General features: G+C 36.1%; 1 protein-coding gene across 1 annotated transcript in view; it reads right to left on the bottom strand.

Moving 5' to 3' along the window:
* Positions 1–16,932, bottom strand: part of DNAH9 (dynein axonemal heavy chain 9) — a 455,137-nt gene that overhangs the window by 352,303 nt on the left and 85,902 nt on the right. The window lies entirely within an intron of this gene.

Below are 16,932 nucleotides of genomic sequence, written 5' to 3'. Positions count from 1 at the left end.
GCAAAAGGGAGGCCCAGCGCAGGGCAGCAGCCCAACGCCGAGGGGGTCAGGGCAAGTCAGCAGGAGCTGCGGGCCACAGCTGAACAACTGAGGCCCCTGGAACCTGGCTCAAAAATCTGGTGGCCAAGAAGGACAGTGGGAAAACCTACCTGCACAAGCCAAGAGGGAAAGTTGCCAGCTGTAGGGCCATGAACAGGACAGGCATGACCAGGCACACTGACTGAGCGCACTCAGACAGGAAGTGCAGGGGGGCGAACTGCACACACTATAAAGGCCTCAGAGTAAAAAGCCGGTCACACAGCACCTATACCCTTGCACAAGAAGCCCAAAACAGGGACCCTGGTGCCCCCAAAGCAGACCTTAACTTAAAAAATAAATAAATAAGCTGCAATAATGAGTAAGAAGCAAAGAAGAGCCCTCTCCATTGAGAGCTTCTGTATCAATATAGTGAAGAAGCCAACACAAACTCAGATGAAGACAACACCCTCAAATTGCCTACATGTGAAGCCTCACAAGGGAAGGTGAATTGGTCTCAAGAACAAAAAGCCTTCCTGGAAGAGCTCAAAAAGGATTTTAAAAATCAATTGAGAGAAGTAGAAGAAAAAATGGGGAGAGAAATGAAAGCAAAACAAGAAAACTATGAAAAAAGAATCAGCAGCTTGGAAAAGAAAGCACAAAGATTGACTGCAGAATACAATTCCTTAAAAAATTAATCTGGCCAAATGGAAAAAAAAGTGCATAATTTCACTGAAGAAAACAATGCCTTAAAAAATTCATCTGACCAAATGGAAAAAAAAGGTGCATAATCTCACTGAAGAAAACAATGCCTTAAAAATTAAAATTGGACAGTTGGAAGATAAAGAATCCATGAGACACCAGGAATCAATCAAGCAGAATCAAAAGAATGAAAAAATAGAAGAAAATGTGAAATACCTCATTGGAAAGACAACTGATCTGGAAAACAGATCCAGGAGAGACAATTTGATAATCACTGGACTGCCTGAAAGCCATGACCAGAAAAAGAATCTAGACACTATATTCCAGGAAATTATTAAGGAGAACTGCCCTGATATCAAAGAATCAGAGGATAAAATCATCATTGAAAGAATCAACCAATCACCTCCTGAAAGAGACCCCAAAAGGAAAACTCCAAGGAATATTGTAGCCAAATTACAGAATTATCAGGTGAAGGAGAAAATACTCCAAGCAGCCAGAAAGAAGCAATGTAAATATCATGGATCCACAGTCAGGATTGCTCAGGACCTGGCAGCTTCAACATTGAAGGACCACAAGGCTTGGAATATGATATTCTGGAAGGCAAAGGAGCTTGGATTGCAGCCAAGAATCTATTACCCAGCAAAAATGGGCATTCTCTTTCAGGGGAAAAGATGGACATTTGATGACATTGGGGACTTTCAATCTTTCCTGATGAAAAGACCAGAACTGAATAGAAAATTCAATCTTAACATACAAGACTCAAGAGAAGTTTAAAAAGATAAACAGAGGGAAAAAAGTTACTCAATTAGTTTAAACTATTTATATCCCTACATGGGAAGATAATACTCATAACTCTTAAGAGCTGTAAATGTATTTGGGCAGAGAGAAGTACTATACACAGAGGGTATAAATATAAATTGTCTTTGATGTAATGATACAAAGAAAATTAAGGGGTTAAAAAAGGAGTCAGTCTATGGGGAGGAGAGGAAAGGGAAGGTGGAATGTGGTGAATTATATCATATAAAGAGGTGAAAAAACCTATTACAATAGAGGGAAAGAAAGGAAGGGTGAAGATTGTTTCAACTCTACTCTCATTAGATTTGATTCAAAGACGCAATAACATATACGTTCATTGGGATAAAGAAACTTAGCTCATTCTTTAGGGAAGCAAAAGGGGAAGGGAAAGGGGGGGACTGATAGAAGGGAGGACAAAAGCAAGGGAGAAAAGGGTAAAGAAAAGAGGGGGTTGATAAAAAGGGAGGGCAGATTGGGGGAGGCAGGGGTAAGAAGTAAAACGTGGGTGAGGAGGAATAGGGTGAAAGAAGGGGGGAAAAGTACAAAGGGGGTAAATAGAATGGAGGGGAATAGACAGTAATAATAACTGTGAATGTGAATGGGATGAACTCTGCTATAAAACAGAAGCGAATTGCAGAGTGGATTAAAAACCAGAATCCTACAATATGCTGTTTACAAGAAACACATTTGAAGCAGAGAGATACACACAGAGTAAAGGTAAAAAGCTGGAGCAGAATATAATATGCTTCAGCTAAAGTAAAAAAAGCAGGGGTAGCAATCCTTATCTCAGACAAAGCACAGGCAAAAATTGATCTGATTAAAAGAGATAAGGAAGGAAATTACAGCTTGCTAAAAAGTACTATAGATAATTAAGTAATATCAATATTAAATATGTATGCGCCAAGTGGTATAGCATCCAAATTCTTAGAGGAGAAGTTAAATGAGTTACAAGAGGACTTAGACAGTAATACTATACTAGTGGGGGATCTGAATCTCCCCCTCTCAGAATTAGATAAATTTAGCTGAAAAATAAATAAGAAAGAAGTGAAAGAGGTGAATAGAATACTAGAAAAGTTAGACATGATAGATGTCTGGAGAAAATTGAATGGGGATAGAAAGGAATATACCTTTTTCTCAGCAGTACATGGCACATTTTCAAAAACTGACTATGTATTAGGGCACAAAAACATCATAGTCAAATGTAGAAAGGCAGAAATAGTAAATTCATCCTTCTCAGATCATGATGTAATAAAAATTACATGTAAGAAAGAGCCAGGGAAAAGTAGAATGAAAATCAATTGGAAACTAAATAATTTCATTCTAAAGAATGAATGGGCCAAACAACAAATCATAGAAACAATCAATAACTATATCCAAGAGAATGAAAATAATGAGACAACATACCAAAATCTATGGGATGCAGCCAAAGCAGTGCTTAGGGGAAAATTCATAGCTCTAAATGCTTACATGAATAAAAAAGAGAAAGAGGAGATCAATGAATTGGGCATGCAACATAAAAAGCTAGAAAAAAAACAAATTAGAAATCCCCAATTAGATACTAAACTAGAGATCCTGAAAATTAAAGGAGAAATTAATAAGATTGAAAGCAAGAAAACTATAGAATTAATCAATAAAACTAAGAGCTGGTTTTATGAAAAAAAAAACAATAAAATGGATAAAATATTGGTTAATTTGATTAAAAAAAGAAAGGGGCAGCGAGATGGCGCAGTGGTTAAAGCGCTGGCCCTGGATTCAGGAGTACCTGAGTTCAAATCCGGCCTCAGACACTTAACACTTACTAGCTGTGTGACCCTGGGCAAGTCACTTAACCCCCCAATCCCCCGCAAAAAAAAAAAAAAAAGAAAGAAAGAAAGAAAGAAAGAAAGAAGAAAACCAAATTACCAGTATCAAAAATGAAATGGTGATGTTACCACCAATGAAGTGGAAATTAAATCAATAATTAGGAATTATTTTGCCCAATTGTATGCCAATAAATTTGACAATCTAAATGAAATGGATGAATATTTACAAAAATGCAAACTGCCCAGGTTAACTGAAGAGGAAATAAAATCCTTAAATAAACCCATATTAGAAAAAGAAATTGAAAAAGCCATCAATGAACTCCCTAAGAAAAAATCCCCAGGACCAGATGGGTTCACAGGTGAATTCTACCAAACATTTAAAGAACAATTAATTCCAATATTATATAAATTATTTGGAAAAATAGGTGAAGGAGTTCTACCAAATTAGTTTTATGACACAAATATGGTGGTGATACCAAAACCAGGCAAAGCAAAAACGGAGAAAGAAAATTAAAGAGCAATTTCCCTAATGAATATTGATGCTAAAATCTTAAATAAGATATTAGCAAGGAGATTACAGCAAGTGATCACCAGGATAATACACTATGACTAGGTGGGATTTATACCAGGAATGCAGGGCTGGTTCAACATTAGGAAAACTATCAACATAAAAAACCACATCAATAAGAAAACCAACCAAAATCATATGATTATCTCAATAGAGAAAGCAGAGAAAGCTTTTGACAAAATATAGCACCCATTCCTAATAAAAACACTAGAAAGTTTAGGAATAGGTGGAGCTTTCCTTAAAATAATAAACAGTATCTACCTAAAACCATCAGCAAGTATTATATGCAATGGAGATAAATTAGAGGCCTTCCCAGTAAGATCAGGGGTGATACAGAAATGTCCATTATCACCCCTATTATTTAATATTGTACTAGAAATGTTAGCTTTAGCAATCAGAGAAGAGAAAGGAATTAAAGGAATTAGAATAGGCAAGGAGGAAACAAAACTATCACTCTTTGCAGATGATATGATGGTATACTTAGAGAATCCTAGAGAATCAACTCAAAAATTACTTGAAACAATTAACAACTTTAGCAAAGTAGCAAGATATAAAATAAATCCACACAAATCATCAGCATTTCTATACATGACCAACAAAGTCCAGCAGCAAGAGATAGAAAGAGAAATTCCATTTAAAGTAACAGTAGATAATATAAAATACTTGGGAGTCTACTTGCCAAGACAAACCCAGGAACTCTATGAACACAACTACCAAACACTCTTCACACAAATCAAATCAGATCTAAATAATTGGAAAGATATCAATTGCTCATGGATAGGCAGAGCTAATATAGTAAAAATGACAATACTACCTAAATTAATTTACTTATTCAGTGCCATACCAATCAGACTACCTAAAAATTATTTTATAGAGCTAGAAAAAATAATAACAAAATTCATCTGGAAAAACAAAAAATCAAGAATATCCAGGGAAATAATGAAAAAAATATTCACAAGAAGGTGGGTTAGCGGTACCAAACCTGGAGCTTTATTATAAAGCAGCAGTAATCAAAAGTATCTGGTACTGGCTAAGAAATAGAGTGGAGGATCAATGGAATAGGCTAGGCACAGGAAATGGAGTAGTAAATGACACTAGTAATGTAGTGTTTGATAAACCCAAAGACTCTAGCTTCTGGGATAGGAACTCAGTATTTGACAAAAATTGCTGGAAAAACTGGAAGATAGTATGCCAGAAATTAGGCATAGACCAACGTCTTACACCTTATACTAAAATAAGGTCAAAATGGATACATGATTTAGACATAAGAGGTGATACCATAGGTAAATTAGGAGAGAAAGGAAATAGTCTACCTATCAGATCTTTGGAAAGGAAAACAGTTTATGACCAAACAAGAGATAGAGTATATTATAAAATGCAAAATGGATGATTTTGATTACATTAAATTAAAAAGTTTTTGTACAAACAGAAGCAATGCATCCAAAATTAGAAGGGAGGCAGAAAGCTGGGAAACAATTTTTGAGGCCAGTACTTCTGATAAAGGCCTCATTTCTAAAATATATAGGGAACTAAATCAAATTTATAAGAATCCAAGTCATTCCCTAATTGAGAAATGGTCAAAGGATATGAACAGGCAGTTTTCTGATGAAGAAACCAAAACTATCTATTCCCATATGAAAAATGCTCTAAATTTCTAATGATTAGAGAGATGCAAATTAAAACAACTCTGAGGTACCACCTGACACCTATCAGATTGGCTAAAATGACAAAAAAGGAAAATAATAAATGTTGGAGAAGCTGTGGGAAAATTGGAACACTAATGCATTGTTGGTGGAGCTGTGAACTGATCCAACCATTCTGGAGAGGAATTTGGAATTATGCCCAAAGGGCAATAAAGCTGTGCATACACTCTGACCCAGTAATACTACTTTTGGGTCTTTTTCCCAAAGAAAATATAGAAAGGGGAAAGGGACCCACATGTACAAAAATTTTATAGCTGCTCTTTATGTGGTGGCAAGCCATTGGAAGTTGAGGGGATGCCCATCAATTGGGGAATGGCTGGACAAGTTGTGGTATACGAATACAATGGAATACTATTTTGCTGTAAGAAACGATGAGCAGGAGTTCAGAGAAAACTGGAGGGTCTTGCATGGGCCGATGATGAGTGAGATGAGCAGAACCAGAAGAACATTGTACACAGTATCATCAACATTGAGTGTTGATCTACTGTGATGGACTATATTCTTCTCACCAGTGCAATGGTACAGAAGAGTTCCAGGGAACTCATGATAGAAAAGGATCTCCAAATCCAGGAAAAAAAAGAACTGTGGAGTATAGATGCTGAATGAACCATACTATTTCTTTTGGTTTTGGTGCTGTTGTTTTTTCTATTTTGAGGTTTTTCATCATTGCTCTGATTTTCCTCTTATGACTAATGCAGAAATATGTTTAATGTTATTATATATATATATGTGTGTGTGTGTGTGTGTGTGTGTGTGTGTATGTATATATATAACCTATATCAGATTACCTGTTGTCTAGGGGAGGGGGGAGGGAGGGGAAGGAAGGAGAAAAATCTGAAATTGGAAAGCTTGTATAAATAAAATTTGAGAACTATCTTTACATATAATGGGGAAAAAAATAAAATACTTTAGTAATTAAAAAATATATATATTCTGAAAAGTTAACATATGGGACTTGTGGGGGCAAAGCCAAGATAGTGGAGTAGAGAAAGCACTCAGCTGAGCTCTCCCAACATTTCCTTCCAAAAATTTTAAAATAATTTCTCAAATTGAATTTGGGAGTGTCAGAGCAAACAAAAGGTCAGAGTGAGACATTATTCCAGCCAAAGATAACATAAGAGGTCAGAAAGAAAGCTCTGCAACAGGGGTGGAGGCTGGCCCAGAGCTAATGTGGGTGAAACACTAGGGGTGGGACCATGTGGTGGCAACAAAAGCATCAGCAGCTTTGGGAGCTCCCAAGCTAGAGACAATATGGGAACCTGGTAACTGATCTGAAAGACATTATAGGGTATCCTTGAGCTAGCACTAGGTGCAGGAACAGACACTGTTTGGCAACATCACTGCCTATACCCACCTCTGGGTCATAGTTCAAGAGCAGAAAGAAACACTTTCCATCAAGATACAGCGTGAACCCTGAGAGGCAATATCACTTCTGGGTCCCAAGGGTCAAAAAGAGAAGTGACCATACTTCTCTTCAAATCATACTACCTTAGAATCAGTAAAATCTTCTGGAACTAGGTCTTAAAATAGTAGAATACAAAGTTTGAACCTTGAAACAGTGCCCACCTCTCTATCTCCATGCTGGGAACAGAGCCTAATGTTAACATAAAGTTCCAAATCAAGAAAGAGGGTGGAAAAATGAACAAAGAAAACAAAAGAACCTGACTATAAAAAGCTATTATGGTAACAGGGAAGATCAAGATACAAACTCATAAGACAATGAAGTAAAATGGCTACAAGCAAAGCCTAAATGAAAAAATAAGAATTGGACAGAAGCCCAGCAAAAATTCCTGGAAGAGCTAAAAAATTCTTTTCAAAATCCAATAAGAGCAGTAGATGAAAAATTAGATAAAGAAATGAAAGAAAAGGAAGAACATTATGAAAGGACAAAGAGTAACAAAAATACTGAAGAAAGTAATACCTTAAAAGTAGAATTAGCCAAGTAGAAGAAGAGGTACAAAACTTTACTAAAAAAAAAAAAACCTCCTTAAAAAGCATAACTGGCCAAATGGAAAAAGGTTAAAAGTGTTCACTGAAGAAAATAATTCCTTAAAACTTAGAACTGGGGAGGGGCAGCTAGGTGGCACAGTAGATAAAGCACCAGCCCTGGATTCAGGAGGACCTGAATTCAAATCCAGCCTCAGACACTTGACACTTAATAGCTATATGACCCTGGGCAAGTCACTTAACCCTCATTGCCCTGCAAAACAAACAAACAAACCAAAAAAAAAACAAACAAACCAAAAAACCTTTAAATTGGGCAAGTGGAAGCTAATGACTCCATGAGATATCAAGAAACAACAAAATAAAGTCAAACAAGTGAAAAAAATAGAAGAAAATGTGAAGTATCTTAATAGGAAAAAAATAACTAACCTGGAAAATAAATCAAGGAAAGATAACTTAAGAATTACTGGATTACTTGAAAGCCATAATAAAAAAAAGAGCCTACACATATTTGAAGAAATTATTAAGGAAAATTACCTTAAAATCTTAGATTCAGAAGGTAAAATAGAAATTGAAAGAATCCAATGATCATCCAATGATCAAAATGAATATTATAGTCAAATTTCAGAGCTCCCAGATCAAAGAGAAAATCCTTCAAGCAGAAAGAAACCATTCAAATATGATAGAGCCACAGTCAGTATCACACAAGATTTAAAAGCTACACATTATGGGAGTGAAGGGCTTGAATATGATATTACAAAAAGTTTAAAAAAAAAAGCTATGATTATAACAAAAAATAACCTACCCCAAAATACTGAGTATAATCCTTCAAGTATAAAAATGGAAATTTACTGAAATAGAGGACTTTTTTTTTTTGGTGAGGCAATTGGGGTTAAGTGACTTGCCTAGGGTCACACAGCTAGTAATTGTTAAATGTCTGATGCTGAATTTGAACTCAGGTCCTCCTGAATCCAGGGCCAGTGCTCTATCCACTGCACCACCTAGATGCCCCAAAATAGAGTACTTTCAAACATTCCTGATGAAAATACCAGAACCAGATAGAAAATGTGAAGTATAAAAATGTAAACATAAATCATAAGGGACTTAATAAGATTAAACTGTCTTTCTATGGGAAGATGATAAAAATGTCTTCTAAGAACTTTATCATTATGAGGGCAGTTAGAAGGATCTTATATAGAAGGAGTGAGTTGATTATATTGTGATGATGAAAAAAAAATGGAGTGAGAAAGAGAAATGCCCCAGGAGAATGGAGAAGGAATAGGAAGAATAGGGAAAATTATCTCACATAAAAGAGGTGCACAAGGAAGAACTTTTACAGTGGAGGAGAAAATGGGGAGGGACAACACTTCAACTTCATTTGCATTTAAATTGGTTCAAAGAGGGAAATATACACACATTTGTTGTTGTTGAGTCATTTTTCAGTTATGTGCAACTCTTCATGTGAACCCATTTGGTGTTTTCTTGGGAAAGGTACTGGAATGGTTTGACATTTCCTTCTGTAGCTCATTTTACTGATGAGAAACCTGATCCAGATGGGGTTAAGTAACTTGTCCAGGGTCATACAGCTAATACATGTCTGAGGCCAGATTTGAACTTAGGAAGATGAATCTTCCTGACTCCAGACTCAGTATCCCATCATCTACTGCACCACCCAGCTGGCTAAATATACATATATATTAATATGTATACTTAATATATGTAAGCTAATACACATATACTCTATATACCTCATTGATAATAGAAATATATTTTACCCAACAGGGAAGTAGGAGGGGAAGGGCATAAGAGAAAGGGGAATGATAAAAGCAAGGGTAAAAAATAGAAGAAGGCAGTGGTCAGAAATAAAACAGACTTTAGAGGTGGGACAGGCTAATAATAAAGAAGAATAAATGGATGAAAATGGGATTGAGGAAAATGTATAGTTAGTAATCAAAACTGTGATTGTGAATGGAATTAATTTATCCATAAAATAGAAGCAGATAGCAAAATTTATTAGAAACCAAGACCTAACAATATTGTAAAAAATATTTATAGCTCCTCTTTTTTTGTGGTGGCAATGAATTGGAAATTGAGGGATTGTCCATCAATTGATGAATGGCTGAACAAGTTGTGGTATATGATTGTGATGGAATACTATTGTGCTATAAGAAATGACAAGCAGGGGGCAGCTAGGTGGCGCAGTGGATAAGGCACCAGCCTTGGATTCAGGAGGACCTGAGTTCAAACCCAGCCTCAGACACTTACTAGCTGTGTGACTCTGGGCAAGTCACTTAACCCCCTTTGCCCTGCAAAAAAAAAAAAAAATGACAAGCAGGATGGTGTCAGAAAACCCTGGGAAGACTTATATGAACTGATGCAAAGCAACCAGAAGCAGGAGAACATTGTATACAACAGAGCAATATTGTATGGTGACAACTGTGAATTATTTAGTTACTCTGATTAAGACAATGATCCAAGACAATTCTGAAGAACCCATGATAAAAAAAAAAATCTATCCACCTTTACAGGGAGAACTGGTTGAAGCATACTTTTTTTACTCCCTTTATTTTTATTTTTAAGTTTTTTTGTCTTTTATTTTGCAATACAACTAATGGAATTATTTTTTTTTCAAAGAAAAGTTCACAGATCTCAGGGTAAGAACCTCTTTTCTAGATGATTTCCAAGATAGCTGCTATCCCTAGATTTCATAATTCTGTGATTCAATCTGAGTTGGAGGATATAGTCAAGACAATTCTTTAAATATATTTCTACTGTCTATTTTGCAGGTCTACATAAGGATACCTCCTATTATTGGAGAGGCTTAGTTCTAAATGTAGCATAGGTTTGTAAGGGAGCAAAAACAAAAGACAGAAAACTCAGTATTCTGTCCAAAAGAGTTTTTACTGGATGAAAGATGAAGGGTCTGAGGATTTAGTTAAAATGGTAGTATAGTCCTTACTTGCTTTCACACTACTTTCAAACTCTTCATTTACTTTTGGATCAGTCCTGATCATGGAAAAAAATGTTCTAAATTAATGTGGACCTACAAAGGTCAAAGAAAAGAGGGTTTGGAAAAACATGGAGTCTAGTGACAAAGTATTAAGCTGTTCCTCAACCACTGATCAATTAACAATGCTAGGCATTGGCTATAAAAAGACAAAAAAGAGTTCTTGTCCTCAAGGTTCTTGTATTCTATTTGGGTTGGACAATATATACCTGTTTAAATATATTCAAAATATATACAAAAAAGAGAAAGATGTTATCATCTATTGATTACCTAAAATTAAAAAGTTTTTTTCACAAACAAAACTAATGCAGCAAAAATTAGAAGGGGAAATAGGAAAGTTGGGAAAAAATTTACAGCAAGTTTCTCTGATATATTTATCTATTTTTTTGCATATACTTACATAGGTCTAGGTAGAAACACTAGTAGATTGGAGATGGTGATAGAGAAAGGCTTCATGTGGCAGCTAAGCTGAGTTTTAAAGGTATTAATGGACTTTGGAGTATCCTCACATCACCTAAAATGGAAACACTTTTCATCTTCCTACCATGTGGGTAGGGTAGCATCCCTGACGCTGTGCAGTCTATAACAACTGCCAGAATTGGACAGTCTCTCTTTCTTATGTGCTCTTTCCTACTATATCCAGAGGATGAAGATCACAGACTACCCACACTGGGGGTGCTATGAACTGAATCTAAAAAAGGGGATACATTTCCCTTCTCTTTTACCCTTATTCCAAGAAATGGGCCTGAGTGTGTTTGTTTCTGTTCTGTTTGTCCTCAGTATTAGATGTCTGTGCTGGATTAGGAGTTTGAGCCATAGTGACCTTGAAGTCAGGGCTTCCCTGAGGGTCTGTCTAGCTACAACATCTCATCTGCAATCCTTGTACAAAGGCTGCCATATCTCAAACTCTCACATTTATTGGGGGAGGGGAATCACTGCCAACACCTGAAACCAAGGGAAATCAAAACAGGACAAACATCAGGACCATTTTTGGAGCCAGAGCTGGGGTAAAAGAGTTGGAGGAAGATATTCACTCCTCCTAGTTCAATTTATGACCACCTTCTGAATGCAAAAGGAAATAATTCACAAGAAAACTGAGAATTTCTCTGTCTGGTCAGTTTTAAAGATTCAGTCTTTTCTGGCCACATAGCCATTCAAAGAAGACTGCACCCACCAACATCATAGGAAAACACAGGATGCAGGGTACCACCATGTTGGGTATTCTTGGTATGCCCAGAGAAAGACCCTTACAAAGCAAACTAGAGATTTCTTAGAGGTAGAAATTAAGACATGGGGCATCCCCTGTGCAAATGTGAAGAGACAGGAGAATCAAGATTGTGGAAGGAACTGTAAAACTGAAAGTTGATTGGACCTTATGGAGAGTGAAGAGGAGCAAGGCTGGAAGGAAGGTAGATGATGGATTGCAAAAGACTTTCAATGTCACATAGCATTTCATCTTAGAAAAAATAGGGAGTGAAAATGATATAAAAATCTCTAATTCTTTTTTATGCTTGAAAAGACATAGTTTACTAATAGAATTATTTTTTAAAGGAAAGATAATCTGTCTTCTCCTCCTCTTTTTCCTCCTCCTCTCTGTCTTTACTTCAGTCTCTCCTTCCCCTCCCACCTGCAATATTGTAGTGAAGGCTTATTCTTAATATAACTGGGGTGTAATGGTATTATTTCTTGAACAGGAACTACTGGAATTTATTTGGTAGTGGAGTGACATGCTAAGACCTGTGCTTTAAAAAGAAAATTATGTTGGCAGTTGGATTAATATGGGAGGGACAAATTCTGAACAAGGACAGCAATTAAGAGCCTATTGCAACACTCCAGGCAAGAAGCAATAAGGGCCTGAACTAGGATGGTGGCCAGGAATAAAAATGAGAGGTTGGACGCAAAAAAAAATGTTGTGGAGGTATAAATGACAAGATTTGGCAGGGAGAGATATGTGCAATGAGAGAATGAGGAGTTGAGGATGACTCCAAGGATGTGAACTTGTGTGACTGGAGGATAGCATTGTCCTGACAGAAATAAACTCAGAAATAGGGATGATTTAGGGAAATATGGTGAAATAGGGAAACAGGAGAAAGGTGATTTTCGAATGTGTTGAAATTGAGAAGTGTAGGTAGGAGATTAATTTGAAATATACAACATATAATTGTTGATGTGGGACCAAAGCCTAATTTTCTTCCAAATAAAATTTGGAAAAACTACTAGCACTGTGCCATTTTCTTCCAGACCACTCTCTGTGAAAAGTGTGTATGAGAAATAAAACAAATGAAATCAAACCTTTCTTTTTTTTTTTTACCATAAAATATCATTTATCCTGGGCTACTGGTTGAATAGCTATTGAAAAGGCTCATTTATTGAGATTCTCACTTAACACATGATTTTTGGTATCATTAAAATTGCTTTATATCAACAGTCACTAAAAATATAAGTTATGAAATATTCATTTTCAAAGGAAAATATGTCTTCCTGAAAGAAAATAAATTACCACAAGCCCCCAACACATGGAGGTTTAAAATTTTAAAAAATTATTTGCAAAAATCTATGTTTCCTCCCTCTAATCTCCCCACCTAATGGGAAGAAAAAGGGAAAAAGAAAAAAATATATAACAAAACAAATTTCCACATAGGCTACGGCCCAAAATATATGTTTCAGTCTACAACTTATGATCTGTCCGCTAGTTGAGTAGCATGTTTCATTATGGTCCTCTGAAATCCTGGTTGGTTATTGTAACAATGTTGTTATTATTGTATAATAGTTCTCATGGCACTGCTCACTTCATTCTACAGCATTCATACAAGTCTTTCAAGTTTCTCTGAAACCATTCATTTCATCATTTTTTTTTTTACCTGTATTGTATTTACTTGTTTAGCATTCCCCAACTGAAGGATAATCCTTAGTCCCTAGTTTTTTTTGCTACCACAAAAAAAGTGCTAATATAAATATTATGTTCTGAATGGGTCCTTTCCTCTTTCTTTAATCTCTTTAAGTATAAACCGAAACAGGGGATCAAAGAGGTATGCACAATTAAATAACTTTTTGGGCACAGTCCAAATTGCTTTCCAAATTGTTGGACCAATTCACAGCTCTACTAACAGCTCTATTAACTAATGTGTTGTTACACATTAATAGGCCTATTTTTTCCCCCACAGCCCCTTCAACATTTGTCATTTTCCTTTCCTATCAACTTTGACCTTCAGATATGTGAGGTGGAATCTCAGAGTGGCTTTAATGTTAACTTATCTAACTTTTAACAATTTGGAGGTTTTTTTTTTTAATCATATGGCTACTGACAGCTTGTATTTCTTCCATAGAAAAATGTAGGTTCATATTCTTTGTTCATTTATTTACTGGAGAATAGTTCTTATTCTTATAAATTAGAATCAATTCCTTAGAGTTCTTGGAAATGAGAGCTCTGTAAAGAAATTGGCTGCAAAGATTCTCCCCTCCCCCCAATTTATGTTTCACTTCGAACTTTAGTTGCATTTGGTTTTGTTGGAGCAAAATCTTAATTTTGAAGAATCAAAATTGTTCATTTTATCTCGAATGATCTGCTTTATCTCTTTTTTGATTATAAGCTCTTTACCATCCAAAGGTAATTTCTTCCTTGTTTCCTTTGCTTATGATATCACCTTTTATGTCTATGCCATCAATCCATTTGTAGGTTTTGTTACGTTTTGGGTTTTTTTGCAAATAGTGTGTGATGTTGGTCTATACCTAATTTCTGACAAACTGTTTCCCAGTTTTCCCAGCAATGTTTTTTTGTCAAATAGTGAGTTTTTACCCCAGTTACTAGGGTCATTGAATTTATCAAATATTAGGCTACTGTGTTCATTTGCTTTTGCATGCTATGCACCTAATCTGTTCCACTGATCAATTTTTCCATTTCTTAACCGGTACTAAATCATTGTGATGATTATTGTTTTGTGGCTTAGTTTGAGAGTGGTACTGCTAGGCCCCCATCCTCCCCACTTATTTTACATTATTTTATTTGAGAGTCTTGACCTTTTGTTCCACCTGATGAATTTTGTTATTATTTTTTCCAGCTCAATAAAGTAGTTTGATTGGAATAGCACTGGATAAGCAAATTAATTTAGGTGGTACTGTTATTATTATATTGCCTTGGCTTACCCCTGAGGAATGATTATTTCCTTAGTTAATAAGGTCTATCTTTATATGGTTAAAGAGTGGTGGTATTCATATAGTTCATGCATATGAATTGAGAAGTAGACTCCCAAGTCTTTTATTCATTTTGTAGTTATTTTAAGTAGAATTTCTCTTCCTATCTCTTCCTGATGAATATTGTTGGTAATAATACAGCAATGGTGATGATTTATTTTATATCCTGCAGCAGCTGAAGTTATTGTTTCAATTAATTTTTAGTTAGCTCTCTAGGGTTTTCTCAGGAAACATATCATCTATAAAAGATAATAATTTTGTTTCTTCTTTGTTAATGCTTATCCCCTATGTTTCTTTTTCTTCTCTTATTGTTAGAGCTATTATTTCTAGCATTATGTTAAGTGATAATAGTGATAATGTATGGAAATTGTAATGTAATGGTGACGAACATTCTTGCTTTACCACTGATCTTACTGGAAAGGCATCTGGATTATCATCATTATGGATAATACTGGCTCTTCATTTTAGATAGATTAGTTATCATATTACTTACCATATTAATTACTTATCATATTAATGTTTTTTAAATACAAATATGCCATGTCTTTTCAAAACCACTTTTTGCATCTACACACAGAGGTTTTAAGTTTTTTGTGTGTTCAACAAAAATATGTTTATGACAATAAATTTCTACTCAACAAACTCTAGTTTTTCCTTGCTATTTTCAGAATCATATATAAATTCCTCTGTTTAAAGCTTTTCATAATCCGACACCATCCTACTTTTATAGCCTTATTATACATTACTCCCATACTTTGGTCCAGACAGTCAGTTAACAAGCATTTATTAAGTGCCTGCTATGAGACAAGCACTGTACTAAGCACTGGAACACTGTGCTCAATCCAGTCCACCTATATTTCTTACTATTCTAATATAGACCATTTCATATCTCCATGCTTCTGCCTAGAATGTACTACTCTACTACTACTTCCACCTTTTGGAACCCCTAGTTTCTTTACTTTTCTTTTTTCTTTTTTTTGGGGGGGTGAGGCAATTGGGGTTAAGTGACTTGCCCAGGGTCACACAGCTAGTAAGTGTTAAGTGTCTGAAGCCGGATTTGAACTCAGGTACTCCTGACTCCAGGGCCGGTGCTCTATCCACTGGGCCACCTAGCTGCCCCCCTGAACTAAATCTTAAAAGAAACTAGGGGTCAGGCTTTCTAACCCTTTTTGTCTGCCTTCCTTTACATAATGCTAATCCATCTACAACATGACTTCCAATCCCTTCACCCTTCAATTCTCTCCCAGGATCTTTCCCTGGTACTAGCCACTCCTTTCTCTTTTCCTTATCTTGACCCCTTGGTGATAGAATTAAATTCTATACTGTCTTCCTTTCTTAAGTCCCTTTTTTTCTGATTACACCCTGCCAAGTCAGGTCACTCCCACCATCCACTGCCTTCAATCATAAACATGTATTGCTGAACAAAGGCAGAGAAAATCATGAAGCCACTCTTTCTGATTGTGTCCACTACAAATTTGTTACACAACCTAAACTGGCCCCTCGCTGCAGGTAAGAAGTTCTAAAATACTTCCCTCATCACTTCACTATCTCACTCTCCACAGAGGCTCTCTCCCCCCCAACCTTTCATCTGAGAACTTTGCTTCATATTCTACAGAAAAGTTGAGGCCGTTCACCATAAGCTCCCTCTTTTCTCTTCTTCCACAATGAAGATCATTATATGCCTTCTACCACATCTCCTCCTTCATCTCTGTCTCACATGAAGAGTTACCCTACTCCTGAGCAAGGCAAACCCTTCTGCTTGCTCAAGTGATCGCATTCCACTCCTTATCCTCCAACAGATTGTTCCCTTTGTTATCCTCACTCTATCATTTCTTTTCAATCTCTGTCTTCTGGTTCATTCCCTACTACCTGCAAATGTCCCCATGTCTCCTCCATCCTCAAAGAAACTCTCATTTGATCCTTTCATCCCTGCTATATCTCTTCTGCCCTTTGTGGCTAAACTCCTTGAAAAGGGCATCTACAAAAGGTGCTTCCATGTTCTCTCCTTTCACTCTCTTCTTAACCTTTTATAATTCAGCTTCTGACCTCATCATTCCACTGAAACTGGTCTCTACAAAGTTATTAACAATAGCTTAATTGCCAAATCCAAAGGCTTTTTCTCAATCCTCATTCTTCTTTACCTCTCTGAGCCTTTGATGCTTTTGAGCACCTTCCCCTCCTTGATACTCTCTTATCTCCTGGTTC

Source organism: Dromiciops gliroides, chromosome 4 (assembly GCF_019393635.1).
Source record: "Dromiciops gliroides isolate mDroGli1 chromosome 4, mDroGli1.pri, whole genome shotgun sequence".
NCBI classification, from domain to species: domain Eukaryota; kingdom Metazoa; phylum Chordata; class Mammalia; order Microbiotheria; family Microbiotheriidae; genus Dromiciops; species Dromiciops gliroides.
Note: the sequence above shows the minus strand (reverse complement) of the source record. Positions and strands in the feature narration are given on the sequence as shown.